This window comes from Taudactylus pleione, unplaced genomic scaffold (assembly GCF_031769625.1).
Source record: "Taudactylus pleione unplaced genomic scaffold, aTauple2 ptg000309l, whole genome shotgun sequence".
In the NCBI taxonomy this organism is placed as follows: domain Eukaryota; kingdom Metazoa; phylum Chordata; class Amphibia; order Anura; family Myobatrachidae; genus Taudactylus; species Taudactylus pleione.
The window spans coordinates 2,532,153-2,549,383 of record NW_028284710.1 but is presented as its reverse complement, the minus strand read 5'-3'; positions in this window follow the sequence as shown (position 1 = coordinate 2,549,383).

The following is a 17,231-nucleotide window of genomic DNA, read 5'->3' as shown; positions in this document are numbered from 1 at the left end:
ACCCTATGTTCATGACTAGTGGTTCAGCTTCCTATGACAATGGAAGCCCTCCTCCTCCCAGAAAAAAATTAAAAGAGTTAAGCTGGCATAAGCACAGCAAAGAACTGTGTGTTCAAATTCTAAGAAGATATCACAAATCCCCAAGGAGGGTCCAAGTGTGGTGGCGGTTGCGATGCCTGACCTTCCCCACACTGGATGGGAAGAGGTGTCTCCTTCCACCATTTGCACACCCTCTGCAAGTGCATGGAAGGAGCACCCACAGTCCAGTTTCTGATATAATCAAATTGAAGATGTCACTGTTGAAGTACAACAGGATGAGGATACTGGTGTAGCTGGCGCTGAGGAGGAAGTTGACGAGGAGGATTCTGATGGTGATGTGGTTTGTTTAAATTAGGCACCAAGGGAAAGAGTTGTTGTCCGTGGGATGAAAAAGCCCATCATCATCATGCCTGGGCAGACAACCAATCATTCCACCTTTTTGGTCTGGAAATATTTCAGTCCAAATCCGGACAACTACTGTTTTGCCATATGTAGCTTATGTAAAGGTGAAAAAAGTAGGGGTACGGACGTTAACCACCTAAGAACATCCTCCCTTATATGACACCTGCAGCGCATTCATAGGTTAATGTTAAGTTCAGATACTGTGGCTAAGACCGTGAGCAGTCCAGGGACAGCTAAATCCCTTTGTCCTGTTTTATCCAAACACCTGCAAACCACACCGTCAACTCCCTTTTCGTCAATTTCCTCCTCAGTTAGGATCAGAAGTAGTCTTGCAGGCCATGTCACCCGGAGGATCCTGCATTGCTACGCCTACTGCTGCTGCTGCTGGGAGTTGTTCATCATCCCAGAGAGGAAGTAGAAACACTACTACTTCTTTTACTAAGCAATTGACCCTCCAACAGTCCTTAGCGAGGAGGATGAAGTACAACAGCAGTCATCCTGTTGCAAAATGGATAACTGGGGCCTTGACTGCTATGTTGGTGTTAGAAGTGCATCCAGTATCCGCCATTAGTACAGTGGGATTTATACAATTGATGGAGATAATGCGTCCCCGGTTCCAAATCCCATCTAGATTCCACTTCACTAGGCAGGCGATACCGAGAATGTACAGAGACGTCAGAAATAGTGTTCTCAGTATCCTAAAAAATGCGGTTGTACCCAATGTTCACTTAACCATGGACATGTGGAGAAGTGGAACAGGGCAGACTAAGGACTATATGACTGTGATAGCCCACTGGGTAGATGTATCGCCTTACACAGCAACAACAGCAGCGTCACCAGTAGCAGCATCTCAGAAATGCCAGCTCGATCCAAGGCAGGCTATGCTGTGTACCACCAGTTTCAGAAACAGGCACACTGCCAACAACCTCTTAGAGAAACTGAGGGAAATCATCACCCAATGGCTTACCCCAATTAGACTTTCCTGGGGATTTGTGATATCTGACAATGCCACCAATATTGTGCGGGCATTACATCTGGGCAAATTCCAGCACATCCCATTATTTGCTCACACAATAAATTTGGTAGTGCAGAATTTTCTGAAAAACAACAAGGATGTGCAGGAAACTCTTTCTGACCACTTTCGCCATTCAGCCACAGCGTGCCGAAGACTCGAGCGCCAGCAAACACTCTTGAACCTGCCCTGCTATCACCTGAAGCAAGAGGTTGTGATGCAGTGGAACTCAACCCTCTATATGCTTCAGAGGATGGAGGAGCAGCAAAAGGCCCTTCAAACCTATACAGCCACCTATGACATAGGCAAAGGAAGGGGTATGCACCTGACTCAAGCACAGTGGAGAATGATTTCCCAATGTTGTGCAAGGATCTCCAGCCCTTCAAATTTTCCACACGTGAAGTCAGTTCAGACACTGCCAGCTTGAGTCAGGTCATTCCCCTCATCAAGCTTTTGCAGAAGCAGCTAGAGAAAGCGAAGGAGAAGCTAAGATGGAGCAATTCTGCTCGGTATGTGGGACTTGTGGATGAAGCCCTTCATTCACTTTAACAAGCATTCGAAAGTGGTCAATCTGTTGAATCCGACCACTATGTTTTGGCCACTGTGCTCGATCCTAGGTTTAAAGCCTCTGTGGTATCGCTCTTTCTGGTGGACACAAGCCTGCAGAGGTGCAGAGACCTGCTGGTGAAAACACTGTCAGCTGAAGCAGAACGTGACATGTCAACAGCTCATTCTTGATTTTCTCCCGCAACTGGGGCTGCCAGAAAAAAACTTAGGTATCCTAAGCAACCCACTGGCGGTGATGCAGGGCAGGCAGGACCAAGTTTGGACATGTGGTCTGGACTGAAGGACCTGGCAACAATTTCTGACATGTCTACTGTCACTGCATATGATGCTGTCACCATTGACAGAGTGGTGGAGGATTACATCAGTGACAGCATCCTAGTAGGCATGTCAGACAGTCCGTACATGTACTGGCAGGAAAAAGAGGCAATTTGGAGGCCCCTGTACAAACTGGATCTATTTTACCTAAGTTGCCCCCCCCTCCAGTGTGTACTCCGAAAAGAGTGATTAGTGCAGCCAGGAACTTTGTCAGCGAAAGGCGTAGGAGGTTGCTTCAACAAAATGTAGAGAAGATGATGTTCATCAAAATTAATCATCAATTCTTCCAGGAAGACCAGCCTCCAGAAAGTACAGAGGGACCTATGGTGGTGTATTCCTGTGAGGATGAGGACAACACTGAAGAGGGTGAGGAATCAATGGATGAGGAGGATGAGGACGACAACTTGCCTCAGTAAAACCAATTTGTGCAGGGACAGATTAATTGCCAGCTTGTTTTGTGGGGGCCCAAACAAACCAATCATTTCAGTTACAGTCATGTGGTAGACCCTGGTGCTGAAATTATTGATTTGCTAAAGTGTGTATGTCCTGTTTATACAACATAAAAGTGGGTGGGAGGGCCCAAGGCAACTCTATCTTGCATCTCTTTTTTTTTCTTTGCAGTATGTACTCTTTGGGGCCTAGTTTTTCAAACTGCCATCCTGTCTGCCACTGCAGTGTCACTTAGCATAATCATCCAGCTACCTCGGTGCAACCTTTTTGCCTAAAAACATGAGGTGTTAGGTGTTCAGAATAGACTGGAAATGAGTGCAAATGAATGTTATTGAGGTTAATAATAGCATAGGAACAAAAAAAATAAAAAATTCTGTGATTTTAGCTGTTTTTATGCTTTCTTCCAAAAAAATACAGATCCAAAACTCAAAACTCAGAACCAAAAACACAGACGGGTGGTTTTGGCAAAACCAATCCAGATCCAAAACACGAGGAAAGATCCAGATCCATAATCAAAATTCAAAACACGAAAAGTGGCCGGTGCACACCTCTAGTATAGAGTCAGTACCCTGTATCAGCCAGTCAGTTGGCACAGCCAGCAGAGAAAGAGCATGGTTACAGTATGATGAAGGTAATGAAGTGGATCAGACTCTGAGCTCAACCAGTCAGCCAGGGTCCTGGAATTCAGCTGATTCACAGTGCTGAAGGAGGTAGATAGGTATGACCCTGAGCTCTACCATAGACATCTGTTGAATGTCTGCCACCAACGCCTTAACTAACTGTGTGGAGTTTGTATATTCTTCTTGTGCTTGTGTGGGTTTCTTCCAGGTACTCCACTTTTCTCCCACACTCCAAAAATACACTGGTAGAGACATTGTCCCCCAACAAAAATTAGCCCTAGTGTGTATTTGTGTGTATATGTGGTAGGGAATATAGATTGTTATTTCCACTGGTACAGGGACTGATGTGAAATGCCAAATATGCTGTGTAAAGCTTTGCAGAATATGTGTTCACTCTATAAATAACTGGTAATAAATAAATAATTTGTAGTGAATAGACAAGGAGCTATATCATAATGGTGAATCTTTGAATTCAGCAGCCCAGGAGAAGGCTGGGTACAATAGTTGGGCTTCCTCACAGTTGCTCCCAATAAAAGATCCAGATGAGTGCTGCAATGGGCGTATGGGATGTTCAACTACACACTTTAATGGTATCCCAGTGTCCTTGTAATGGTGAAGCACATCTTTAAAAAATGTTTCAAGGTCTTAACAATTATCTGTAATTAATCTCAGGTGTGGTATAATCATCCAATGTCCATTAATACAAAAGATTGCAAATGTGTATATATATATATATATATATATATATATAAAACCAACAAATATCCCACAGCAGAAGGGTCAGATGGCACTCTAAAGAACTTTCAAATACATATAAAGTGCTTTATTCCATGAGTAATCCTTTTACTGTGGGGTTTTTGTTGGATATTGCTTTACCTAAGGAAGGCACCCTGGCAAGTTACTGTTTGTTTCCAAGAGTACCCAACCACGTTTATATATATATATATATATATGTATATATATATATATAGACAATTGCAGTGGTGGCACTCAAAACGACTTGTATAGTAGTTTCAGTAATAAACGTTTCAATGCCTATAGCATTTTCATCAGGATACAAAAGCATAATAAAACACATCTTACCTTTATAGAGAATATCATCCTGTGCACAAACGTCCGGAGCCCGCCGAGCGTATGGCTGTCCGATGATGTCAGAAAAGTGAAACACCCACCACCAGAGAACTACAGATAAGGGAGACTGTTAAGGTAAAAAATCATACAAAAGCAAAGCAAATTAGCATGAGACGGACTACACAGAAACTAAGATGCTGCACTAATAGACATGATACATGGCATGAAGTTATTCACTTAATGAAAGAAATCTATAACAGCCAATCTTTACAGAAGGATAGTTATAAACAAAGAACTGGTCTGATCAGTCAACATTGTCTAGAAAATACATCTATTGTTTAAACAGACTTAAGCCTATCAAAAAAATTGTGCATATGAATATATTAGTCTAATTTAAAAACAATGTGTCAGCATACATTAAAGTACAAAGTGCTGTTAGCGATTACAAAAAACAATGTAGCCCTAAATGTTCATTGAGCCCTTTTGGGGCCAGAGGGCCTGATTCATAGCCGGATGCTCTGACCAGAGCACTCACTCTGAATCAGGGCCCTCCTACCTAAACATGGAGCGGCCTCTTGGATGCTCGAATAGCTGTGGGTGACCACCCACAGCTTATGCGAGCGTCCATGATGATGGTCGCGATGGTCATGACCCTCGCGACCATCGGGTTTGTGACGAGACCCTGCAGTAGGGTCTCGGTGACCGCAAGCCCTGGAGTGATTTTGGCTCTATCAGAGCCAAAATCACTCACACTGACATCACTAGTGATGTCAGTGGGGCCGGACCCAGACAGTAGGCGTTCCCATTGGAACACCTCCGTCTGGCAGCCACGCCCCCAGCACACCCACCAAAGGGGGCATGCTGTCAATCAACATCGACAGCATGCCCCCTTTGGTGCGAGACCTGGAGCGATGGCCTCCCCGTCGCTCCCCGGGTCTCGTGCATGCACACGACGGAGCTCCCTCCGTCATGCGCATGCGCACTAGGGCACCATCATCCCGCTTGCAGCGCTCGCAAGCGGGTCTGAATCAGGCCCAGAGTTTCTAGCCTATGAATCCAACGTGATTCTGTCTGTAATAGACGGAGTGCTCTATCACCTCCTCTAGTCAGCGGAGGTGTGAAATCAATTATTCTATATTTTAAAGAGGCAAGACTATGTCTTGTCTCTAAAAAGTGTTTGGCCACAGGCTGTTCAGCATGGCCCTTCTCTAGTGCCAGCCTAATTGCACTCCTGTGAAGGGCCATGCGCTCTTTGAACATCCTTTCCGTTTTCCCAATGTAGCATTTGCTACAAATACATGTGATCATATACACCACGAATTTGCTTGTGCAGGTAACGTGGTGTCGGATAATATCTTTTTTTCCGGTCTGCGGATGATTAAAACTGTCTCCGCTAAGCATGTATCTGCAAGTCATGCAGTTAGAGCATTTAAAGCAGCCAGGTTTAGGAGGTCTAAAACAAAAAACTGATTTAGGTGGGTTTTTTGGACTAATGTCAGACTTCTCTTATGTCTTTAAGGTTTCTGCCACGGGTATGGCAATGTAATATAGAGCTGCTAGCTAAAGCTGGAAGATCAGTGTCAGAGGAAATAATGGGCCAGAATTTACGCACCTGCTGTTTAACCAAAGGGCTGCCCGTGTTAAATTGGACCAAGGTATACATTCAGTTTTGTCAACTTTGTTAGTTGGATTTAATAATGAATTGCGCTTCACTGATAGAGCTTTGTTTTTATGTTTTAACAGTAATTGTAAATCATAACCTCTTTTTACAAACTTGGAAATCATTTGATCAATATTCTCTTCTGCTTGAGTTGAATTATTATTAATTCTACAACTACGGATAAATTGAGAATATGGAAGAGAATTTATGAGGCTAGGAGTATGATGGCTCTGTTTGTGTAAAAAATAATTACGATCAGTTGGCTTAGTGTAAACCGAAGTATTGCTTGGAGCCCACTTTCAATACTGAGGGCTGCCCGAAGATGGCCACCAGCAAGATAAGAACCTTTAGAAAAGTTGTCTCCAACTGTGGACTTAACCAAAATGGCCGCTGCCACTACAGCCACACTGACCGAATGATATATATACAGTTTCCTGCAATTGAGGACAGGAAATCATCTCTTATATGCTCATATACAAATATTCACTTTATTTTTATTCATCAGCACTTTATTCATGTAATCCAAATTTTGCCTGCATTTTTCCAGTTTTTTTACAGAATTAATTTCACATGTTTACCATGATGTCACAATTACCTAACAAACTGATTTGGGTATAAATATGAGGTCTGTCCCACTCACACTAGAACACCCTTGATATGAAAATGCATTGGGCCTACCCAGACTGCACCTCTCTCTCATGAAAGATAAACATCTTACTCCCATCTTTAACTTCTTATAAATGTTATCTTTTTTTTTACTGTATATATATATATATATATATATATATATATATATATTAGAAGTGAGCAGATCAGGATCAGAGAAATCTGATATAAATTAATTTTTTATTTGGTATAGAGCCGGATCCCGGCTCAAGTCCTCTTGTCAGATTTGGTTCTTAAAACTAGGGAAAATTAAATTTTCCCATAAATCTCGGATCTTGCATGGTTTGAATTGCATATAAGTCTTTTCCTCATCATTTCAGGTGTCATTTCACATGGGAGACTGCATGGAGAGGGATGTGGGCTGTAGCAGTGCTGCAGTAGCCACCATTAGAGAGAGTTGTAGGTTGTTGGAGTGGGTGGGAATAGTGGAAAAGAAAGAATGCATCTTTACTCTGTGTGTCTGTGAGGGACAGACAATAGCAAGGTTCTAGTGCAGCATTTTTCATCTAGTGTGCCGTGAGCAGTCTTTAAGTGTGCCACTGGAAATTCCTGTCAGTGAGCAGCTGCTGCCAGTTTAACTTTGAGCCCGGGCAGCGCTGGGCTCTTCCAGGTAGCTCAGACGCTGCCCAGGCTGTGACCCATGAGACGCAGTGGTGTGACCTCAAAGCATGTCCCATCACTATCCTGTCCACACTCACTGCTCTGTCTCTGCAGTGTACAGTATGTGATTGAGTGTCACTGAGGCTATATACACACAACATACTGTTGGGTGCCGGTCCCACTCATGGTTGAGGCAGGGACAACTTGGAGCTCCTATCTCTGTTACCATCAGGTTCGGTAAGTCTTTTGTGGGGGATGGGGCAATAATTGAGTTTTATCTTTTATTTTCTTTACCTGTGGGAGCCAATGTGTGTGTGTTCTCTTTCCAGTGGGGGACTGATGGTGTGCCTTGATTTGAAAAAAGTTGAAAATCACTGCTCTAATGTATGTTACTGTATGTTTGTCAGACACTAACAATTGTAATCTGCAATATAGGCTCTTCTTGCATGTATGTTTGAACTTGTTGTGAGCTGAACTTACTTACAATTGTATTTCACAAGGGTATCTATCCAAACAGTACTGTGGTAGTTATTGTGTATGAGACAGTACTGTGATTGCAAGCTTAGCTGACCAAAAGAAGTGTGCTGTGAGTGATTGAGTTTCACCACAAAGAAAAAATTTTTTTCATTTTTTTTTCAAACTTAAAAGTTTTATCATTCAAATAGATATTTCAAGGGAAGATCATGTGTTTTTGAGAGGCAGTATATATTACTGTACTTGTTGGGTGTTGTTCCCATTCAGATGCACCCCAAAATACTAAAAGTGCACAACATACATTTTAATAAAACTGCTTGGTAAAAGTAGCAATCCCTCATTTACTTTTCTCATTGTATGTTGACTTGGTGTGGTGGCAGCTACAAGTTCAAGTATAGTAGTTTTACTGTAAAACACTCTAAAAACAATCATGAATCAGTGTATAAAAGAACAGCAGCAATCCAGTACTAGTGCTGACAGTCATAGTACATCTTCAGCATCTACTTTTAAAAAAGGACAAGGGGTAAGAAGGTGTATGAAAGGGCACTCCATATCTAAACAATGTTTGACAATATTTAAGAAAGCAAATCACCTAACTATAAAGGGAAACATTACTGCTGAAAATATAAAATTGCCAACATGCCATATACCACATGCAGTGACAAGGAAAGGCTTAGACCTTCATTTGCCAGTTATGGTCCTGATACCTCTTTTATGTATTAGAGTGCCTATTGTGAAAGCCAGGGCCAAACACAGTCAGGCATCTTCTGTAACACTGCATGCACCACTCCCTCTGATTCTACATGTGTCACCTCTAAAACAGTCAAATAAGTACAGTAAAATAACACTAATGCTGAATAACAAATTGTGCATTCACAAACTTCCCGGATTCCATTGGAGAGTATAAGGATGTCCACGAGTGCTATGCGTGAGTCTGACATTTCTGATTTTGGCACTGTTATCCTAGAGGAGCTTCCTATCAGCATTTATGAATCATCTGCAAATGTGAAGGTGAGTAGTAGTAAAAGTACAGTAATGGTGATTAAGACATAGAAATTGAGGATGCTACTTTGGAAGTTGTAAATGTGTAACAGGATGAGGGGGATAATTATATATCTGACACTATTGAGGATGTTGATGATGAATGTGTTAGACAATAAGTTGATAAAATTCAGAGGATAATGCAGTTTGCGTCAAAGTAAGTCAGCCACAAGTTGAAGCACTTCATGCCAGTGATAAGAAGTGCATTGTCATGCCCTGGCAAAAAAACAAAAAAGCCACCTCTTCCATGTGGAAATATTTTTACCCAAATCCTGGCCACATTGTCAAATTATCTGTAGAATTTGTAATGCCAAATTAGAGGTAAGGATGTTTAAGCACCCCATCCTTGGCCAATCATTTACATTGAGTTTATTCAAGCTGTTAATCAAAATCTGGAAAAAATCATATATAATAACAATCAGTCCATCATAAGCTACAAGCAGCATGGATAAATACCAGCACATCCAATCTCCACCACCAACACCTTCATCAACAACCTCCTCATTAACAACTGGAGGTAGTTCTTAATCCAATATGCAAAACCAAATTGACTTCATCTCTATCCTGGATTCCCAAGACGAATCCTCATGTGCTAGGTCTGCTGCATCTGGGAGTGAATCTTTATCACAGAAGGACCAAGAAGACTTGTAGTTTTAAACAACAATTGTCTATGAAACAATAATTTCCAGGAAGAACCCAGTATAACAGCAGCCATCCTGTTGTACAGTGGATTACTGAAACCTTGACAGCTATTAGATCTAAGTCCAATATCCAACATCAATGCATCTGGTATTGTCATCTCACTGGCTGATTATTTGAGGTCATGTGTCCACATTACCAAATTCCATCTCAATTCTATTTTACCAACACGGAAATTCCTCACCTGTATCAGAACATTATACAAAAAGTTACATTGTGATGACTATCCACTTAACAATAAATATGTGGACAAGCAGTATAGGTCAAATTAAAGATTAAATGACTGTGACAGCCCACTAGGTGGGTGTATCACCTTCAGCAGCAATACATAGCACACAATGCCAGCTCAATGTGCAGGCTACTCTCTGTATCACTGGCTTCACTTCGAAGCATACCAGTGTCAATCTGTTGGAAAAACTCAGGCATATGATTGTGAAATGGATTACATCATGAAGACTCTTTTTTTACAAAAAAGACAGTAGATAAGCTGAAAGAGTATATGAAACTGAGTAATTCCACTAAGTATGTTGAACTTGTAGATCAAGTAGTTTATTCGCTTCACCAGGACCAAAGAGTTTGCAACATCTTGCAATTGGATCACTACATTTTGACAACTGTGATTGGTCCTAGGTTTAAGTTCTATGTAATGTCTTACTAACTGACATAAATCTTAAAAGATGCAAATAGCTTTTTGTGAGCAAGTTGTCAGCTCAAGTAACACATGACAACAACTCCTGCTTCAGTTTCAACTGCAAATGCTGCAAGGAAAACATTGACCTTTTTCAAAAAAACACTGATGATGAACAGTCAACTCAAAGCACCAGAAAGAAATATTATGATACCTGGTCAGGTTTAAATAATTGCCCACATATATTGATACCTCTACCATGACTCAATCTGATACAGTAAGCATCAATAGATTAGTGGAGGATTTCTTTAATGATAATGCACAAATTAGCAAGTTAGATATTTCACTTGAATACTGGGAGGAAAAAAAAGGCAATTTGGAGCCCTTTGTATAAACTAGCTATGGTGTACTTAAGTCGCCCACCCTTCAATGTGTATTCAGAAAGAGTGTTTAGCACAACCGTGAACCTTGTGAGCAATCACTGTAGGAGGCTTCTTCTAAAAAATGTGGAAAAAATGTTCAACAAAATGAACTACAAATACAAAGAAAAGAAGAAAACAGAGACTATAACTGTAGATTCCAGTGGGGATGAGCAAATATTGTGTGATGATGATGATGATGATGATGATGATGATGATGATGACATTAACAACTGTGATGAAGGTGATGATGAGGATGATGACATTGAACTTTGAGAATGATTAACAATGTTAGCCTTAATCCCATCATTAGCTATGTTCAACCAAACCACTAAAATGTTGCTCTTGTGGGGCCCAAACAAACCAAGCACTTTAGCCACAAAAGTGGCAGTACCTGTCACTGAAGTACTGTTTGTTAAACTGTACATGTGTTTTTTATTATAACACATAAGAGTGGGTGAGATGGTCCAAGGACAATTCCATTGTGCACCACTTTTCATTATGGGAGATGTGTGTTGGATATACAGTATATTTTATTTTCTACTAGGATTTTACTTTTAGGCTGAGCCTCACTACCTTACTTCCTGTGGCAACGGTTGTAGCTAAGGCTTCTGCCCAGGTGCTGTGGATGTGGCATTGTGGGAGACACCTGGGACTGTAGGGTGCAGCCGGAGGTGCAGGGGATTGGTGGAATAATGATGAGTTCATGTGGATGCCAGGGATCACTCACCAGCTGCCACAAATGAAGGCAATAAGATAAAGTAACCACATGTACTTAGCAAGGAATGGACAGCTGGCCAGGGACAACCACAATCCAGCAAGATGGCTGCTGGGATCACCAACAGCCCTAATCTTAACATCAATCAATATAATAATAATAAAGCTCTTTATAATTAGCAGATTATTGCCTCTACTCTGAGGCACAGCTAGAACTTTGTGTGTCCGTAACAAATCTTTAAGTGGTGCCCAATTCTTCTCTAGCATTTGTTTTTTTTTAAACATTCACTACTACACAGACTATTGGTTAGAATAAAATACACAGAATAAAAAGGGTTAGCCATTAACTCCCTTTTTGTGTTTTCTATAAAAAATAACCCTTATACATTCAGTTTCCCTGCTTAATTGGAGAAATTGGGTGGCTCAAGAACATGCACAAACAAATATAAACACACGCACAAATGTTTTCAATTAATACTTTTTTTGTCTTTTCAGGTTTTCATTTTTGTGAAAGTTACACATACAAAAGCAGTCCTAGCTGTCAGGGGTTATCAATAACAATAAAGGAAAAGCCCTAATCAATAATGTGCTTACCTGCCATTGTTAGGTTGTTATGTGGTGTTAAACACAATCTTGTCTCCATTAGTCCACGCTACTTCTGATCAGCAGCCATACTTTGTGGAAGGGATGGAAGGAAGCAATGGTCAGGGGAACACATGAGGAGGGGAGTTCAAAGGCACAAGTGGGGAGAGTGGATGAGTGGAACATGGGGAGGGAGTGGAGAGCAGAACATATGGAGAGGGGAGTTACAAGGCACACATGGGAACCATCGTCAGAGGCACACATGGGAAACATCGTCAGAAGCACACATGGGAAACGTTGTCAGAGGCACACATGGGAAACATCATCAGAGACACACATACAGCAGAGAGGGGGATAAGAGTAGTGGTAGGGTCAGAGGCACATCTGCAAAGGCAATGGTCAGAGCCCATGGGAGAGGGTCAGAGACACACTAGGAGATGGGAATCAGAGGCACACTAGGGAGAGGCATATACCCACTAGAAGGGGTCAGAGGCACACATGTGGACTGATAAGTGCAGAGGCATGTTTGAGAAAGTTCTGTGTGTCTCTATTACTGTGCAAGCAAGGTAAGAATGAGAATAAAGAGGCAAGTAGTGGACGTGGATACTTGTGACTCTCCTATGAGAGTGCAACTTCCATACCCCTATCTAAAAAAGATTCTGCAGCTGCCACTGATCACAGTATTAGATAGGGTGCCTGCAGTGTTGATAATCCCAGCAGCAAACTGCTTCATAGTCACAAGCAGATGTCTGGCTGTGACTAAAAAGCAGTTCACAGGAAGGATCATCAGCAACTGCTGTCCTGACCACACACACTCACTCCCAGACACCAAATGAGGCTGCTATAGTAGTGCCCAGCAGCACCCTATGTACCCCCACCCCCTGTGAAGCTCCTCCCGATGGTGACATAGTAGAAATAATAGAGTTAAATAATTGTGAAGTCCACTCAGCTTGCTTGGAGTTTCAAAGTCCAAAATATTTATTTGCACAAAGAAATAGAGTACCACCCCTTACACTGTGCATGCGTGGTTAGCACAAAGCAAGGCTTCAGTTCTGAGTGCACTGACTTCCAATGGTCACAGCAATACAATTTATAGGTTCACATTCAAATAGTCCTTAGGTAATTAAATCATTAGGTATAGGCAGGGATCTGTGTTTACTCGACATCGGATAGGTCAGTTCCTTCTTCTTTGTGTGAGCAGCCGGATTTTCATTAGCCAGAGGGCCCCACCGAAAACTATCCCATTCATGAATTCTTCTGTCTCACAGTATCAGGGGGGAGGGGGAAATGCTTGAGTTTCAGGAGAAGCACATTACATTGCTTAACTGCAAATAAAAGGGATCTAAAACATTATACAAATAATATTACATTTATGTTTACAACAGAGATGCAGTATTTACCTATAATACAGTACAAATGAATTGTTGATTAAAATAAGAGTAAACATCAATATACAGTTATGTAACATAAATTTACTTAAAGTATATTTAAAATAAGAATTTTATATTAATGATATTCCATAACCGCACGGTGTGATGATTTCTGCAGGGTCACCAAAGTTATCCTATTGGAATACAGAACAGAACAAGCCCAAGGAATGGTGCAATATTATGAATCACAATAGCATACAATCAGATCTTTTACAATCAGATCTCATACAATCAGATTGACTAATCATTAATTTGTAACCTATATAAGTAAATGCCTGCATCCAAGATATCTATCTTTAACAGAAGTTACCAGGCAGGGGAGGGCTACAAGCATTGCTTTGTGTGGCCCTCTTTGGTCACTTCCATTTCTCTGTAATTCCATCTGACGTGTGTTTGGGGCAGGGGAACTGGGCTCTGAATCTGCTCCGGGCCCCATAGCAACAACACTGCCTGCACCCATGGTAGTTACGCTCCTGTATAATATCATACTATAATAATAATATATCCAAACATGAGGAATAAATAATTTTCCCAATGTAAACAATGGAATCGATATGAAATACTGACAGAGGAGATAATGGCTGTCAGTACACTGACAGCAGCATCCCAATGGTAGTAATCCCAACAGAGGAATGGTGAATACTGTTACCCTGTTCTATTTTCCCCCTAACCCTCTTTTTCTGTACCGTTACATTAACCTTATCTACCCCGCACCCTAGCCTTCCCCCCTTAGTGCCTAACCCTATCCCTCCCCTCTTAGTGCCTAACCCTAACTACCCCGGGGTGATGCCTGAACCTAACCCCCCTGCCTGGAGCCTAACCCTAACCTCCTCCTTCCCACAACCTAACCCTATGACCCCTGGGGTGCCTAAACCTAACAAACCCCCCTGCAGCTGATACTTTCCTTGCTCCGGACTCCTTATGATCGGGATGCCGGCTGCCAGGATTCCCACATCGGCATCCCCAGTCTTGTCGGGATTCCGGCACCAGTGTTCTCTCGGTGATTGTTATTCCGGCTCCAAGATTTTGGCAGTCGGCATCCTGATCGTAGGGATATTAACTGCATCCCGTTAGCAATATGGTGAAGTTAAAGGCATGTTTACTGTTTAAAGCACAGGATAGGAAAATAATTTACTAAGTAATTTATTCAAACAATAAAGCATAAAATCTATTTTTTGTTAGATGTTACATAGTTTTCCTAGAGGCTCATCTTCATGAAACAGAAAACTACAGTACTTTCACTCTAAATTTTAAGGTCAGAGATTTGTTCACATTTTTACTTTCAGCAGCAAGATACACTGTCATTTATAACTTATTTTGTTAATACACTATAGATACTTTGATGCAAAGCTTATCATTTTCCAAAGGACAACAGAGATAATAATTTTCAGATTTTTTAAATGATGAACTAAATGTACCTTCAAGGTAAATACGACAGGAAGCAGAAATAGAATTTGGTTCATTTCTTCTAGTTCCTTTTGTCAAGTGGCCAATTTAGTGATGTGAACAAAATCTGAAAGCATCTTTGTAAACCTAAATATACAGTGCTTGAAAACTGACTCTGCACAAGTAAGGTCTCCATAGTCCTTAGAAAAGCAATATTCTAACCTTTTCTTTTTTGGATTCCTTAAAAGTGCTTATCAAGATGAATGGGAACAGTGGTGTGTAATTTCAAAAATGTAATTGCTTTTCTCTCTAGCTTTATCAAAGCATTTTCAAGGTCACTTGTGAGTAAAGGACAGATAAACCTCTTCCAAGACTTCTGTTGGTGTGCTATGACAGTACATACAGATTACTTCCATGCAAACAATACTCAGGGTGTTGTTTGTAAAGTGTTTTTAAACATAATTGTTTGGTATTTTCTATAAATAGGTATATTATAAATAAACACATTGTGGCCAATGCAGAGTAGAACACAAGTCGGCCATAACTGCTTGCACCAAACTGGATGCAGATATTTACCTGTATACAAAGTTGAATGAATCTCTGTTGCCAGACTATGCCTATCCAGAAACTTTCATATCCATCTTCATTATCACTTTGCACAGTTGTACCAGCCCTAACCCTGGTGGAAAAGATCAGTCTGAAAACAAGCTTATTTGAAAATATGTTAGGTGTATGGATGCCTTGACTGCGCAATTGTTCATCCATAATAAAAATAAGTCTAAATGCTCACTTAAATTAATTTAGTTTATTATTTGCTAGGCAATAATACTCATAAAGCTAAAAATCCAAAACAATCGGGGAGAAAGCTGATTTTTGGATCAGCTGTCTCCACGTCAGAGAAAAGATGAATTGCTCTGGCGCTCCCCGTGAATAGGAATGTTAATTATTGGAGACCCCAATAATTAACATAATGAATAGACCCCTAAACCTCACTGATACAGTACTAATGAAGTTCATTGCTGCTAAATTCCACATGGAACCTTGCAGTTTCTCATTAATTCATTACTCTCCAGGCAGCATTGCATTCATCCTCTCTGACAAATGAGAGTGAAGTTGCTCTACAGTATGTTAGTTATTTACAATGCCACCTGTCCTTCCCAATGGAGATCCACAAACATATATTCAGATTTTTATGTGGCAGTACAGATTTCAGAGGGTAACAAGTCATTGTGGTAAGTATATTTCTACAAGTGCTAACATACCCAAGCATTTTAAGTCTGTGAGCACTTGCTATGACAAATAAGGCCACAAAAATATATTTTTTATTGTTTTATACTGTATTACCTATATATAATATTATAATATAATAATGATAACTTAGAATACCCACAGGAGTTAGGTGGAGTACCGTTTATTTCATGGGATGGGGCAAGATTTTTGTAGAGGGCCCGACTTCTTTAAATAATTCAGGTTCATGCTTAACAGGCTAGGGCTAAATCACAGTATGACAGAGGGACTCCACTTTGTAGGTTTCCCTTTTACACTGTGATCAGCGATGCCTGTTATAGCCTTGTACTTGCTTTTGCAAGGGAACCCTACACTCTTTGCCCAGTCACAATTCTGTAACCAAGCCAGACTGTTAATGTTGATTCTTACATGGTCAGATTAAGGGGAGGAAGGGACAGGAAAAGTTGCCCTGGAGCCCCCACAAACAGGGAGCCCACACACAGGATCGGTCTGACAGTGTTACCACAGCTCTGTGTCCTTTATGCACAGTGCATGCAGCACAGAGTGGCTCCTGAGTACCCTAATCAGCAACAGTGCCGCTAATGAAAGGACTCAGGAGCCATGCTGCTCTGTATACACTGTGCATTCAGAACACAGATCTAGAAGCATTTAAGTGGAGCTGGCCATGCCACAGGAGGTGAGTACTTGGGGGCAATGGGGGGTTGCATTTTGCAGCAAACAGGGGGGCACTGTGTGACATACAGAGAGGCATTGTCATGTAAGGTAAGGGGCACAGTGGTGGCAGGGTGTCAATTTTATTGCAGTATGCCTGCACAGCTTAATTGCCCTGAGGCCTACATAAATCTTAATCTAGCCGTAGATTACTCTTGGTAGCAGGGGAAACAGTTTTTTATATAATTTTATAAATAGTACATTCAGATGTGTGTTGTCCAATGAAAGTGAAGTCTGTGAGTAAATACCGATACTTTGTGATGTTTATAGATGATGTCACAAGGATGACACTTGTGTTTTATCAGAGAAAAATATGAAGAGGCTAAAAAGATTGCAGATTACAAGATACTTGTAGAAAATCAAACAGTATACAGACTCAAGACCCTGAGATCTAATATGGAAAAGAGCATAAATTAACCATTGCCTATACTTCTTAGCAAAATGGTGTCAGTGAACGAGCAAACCATACACTAGTTGAAAGAGCAAGATGCATG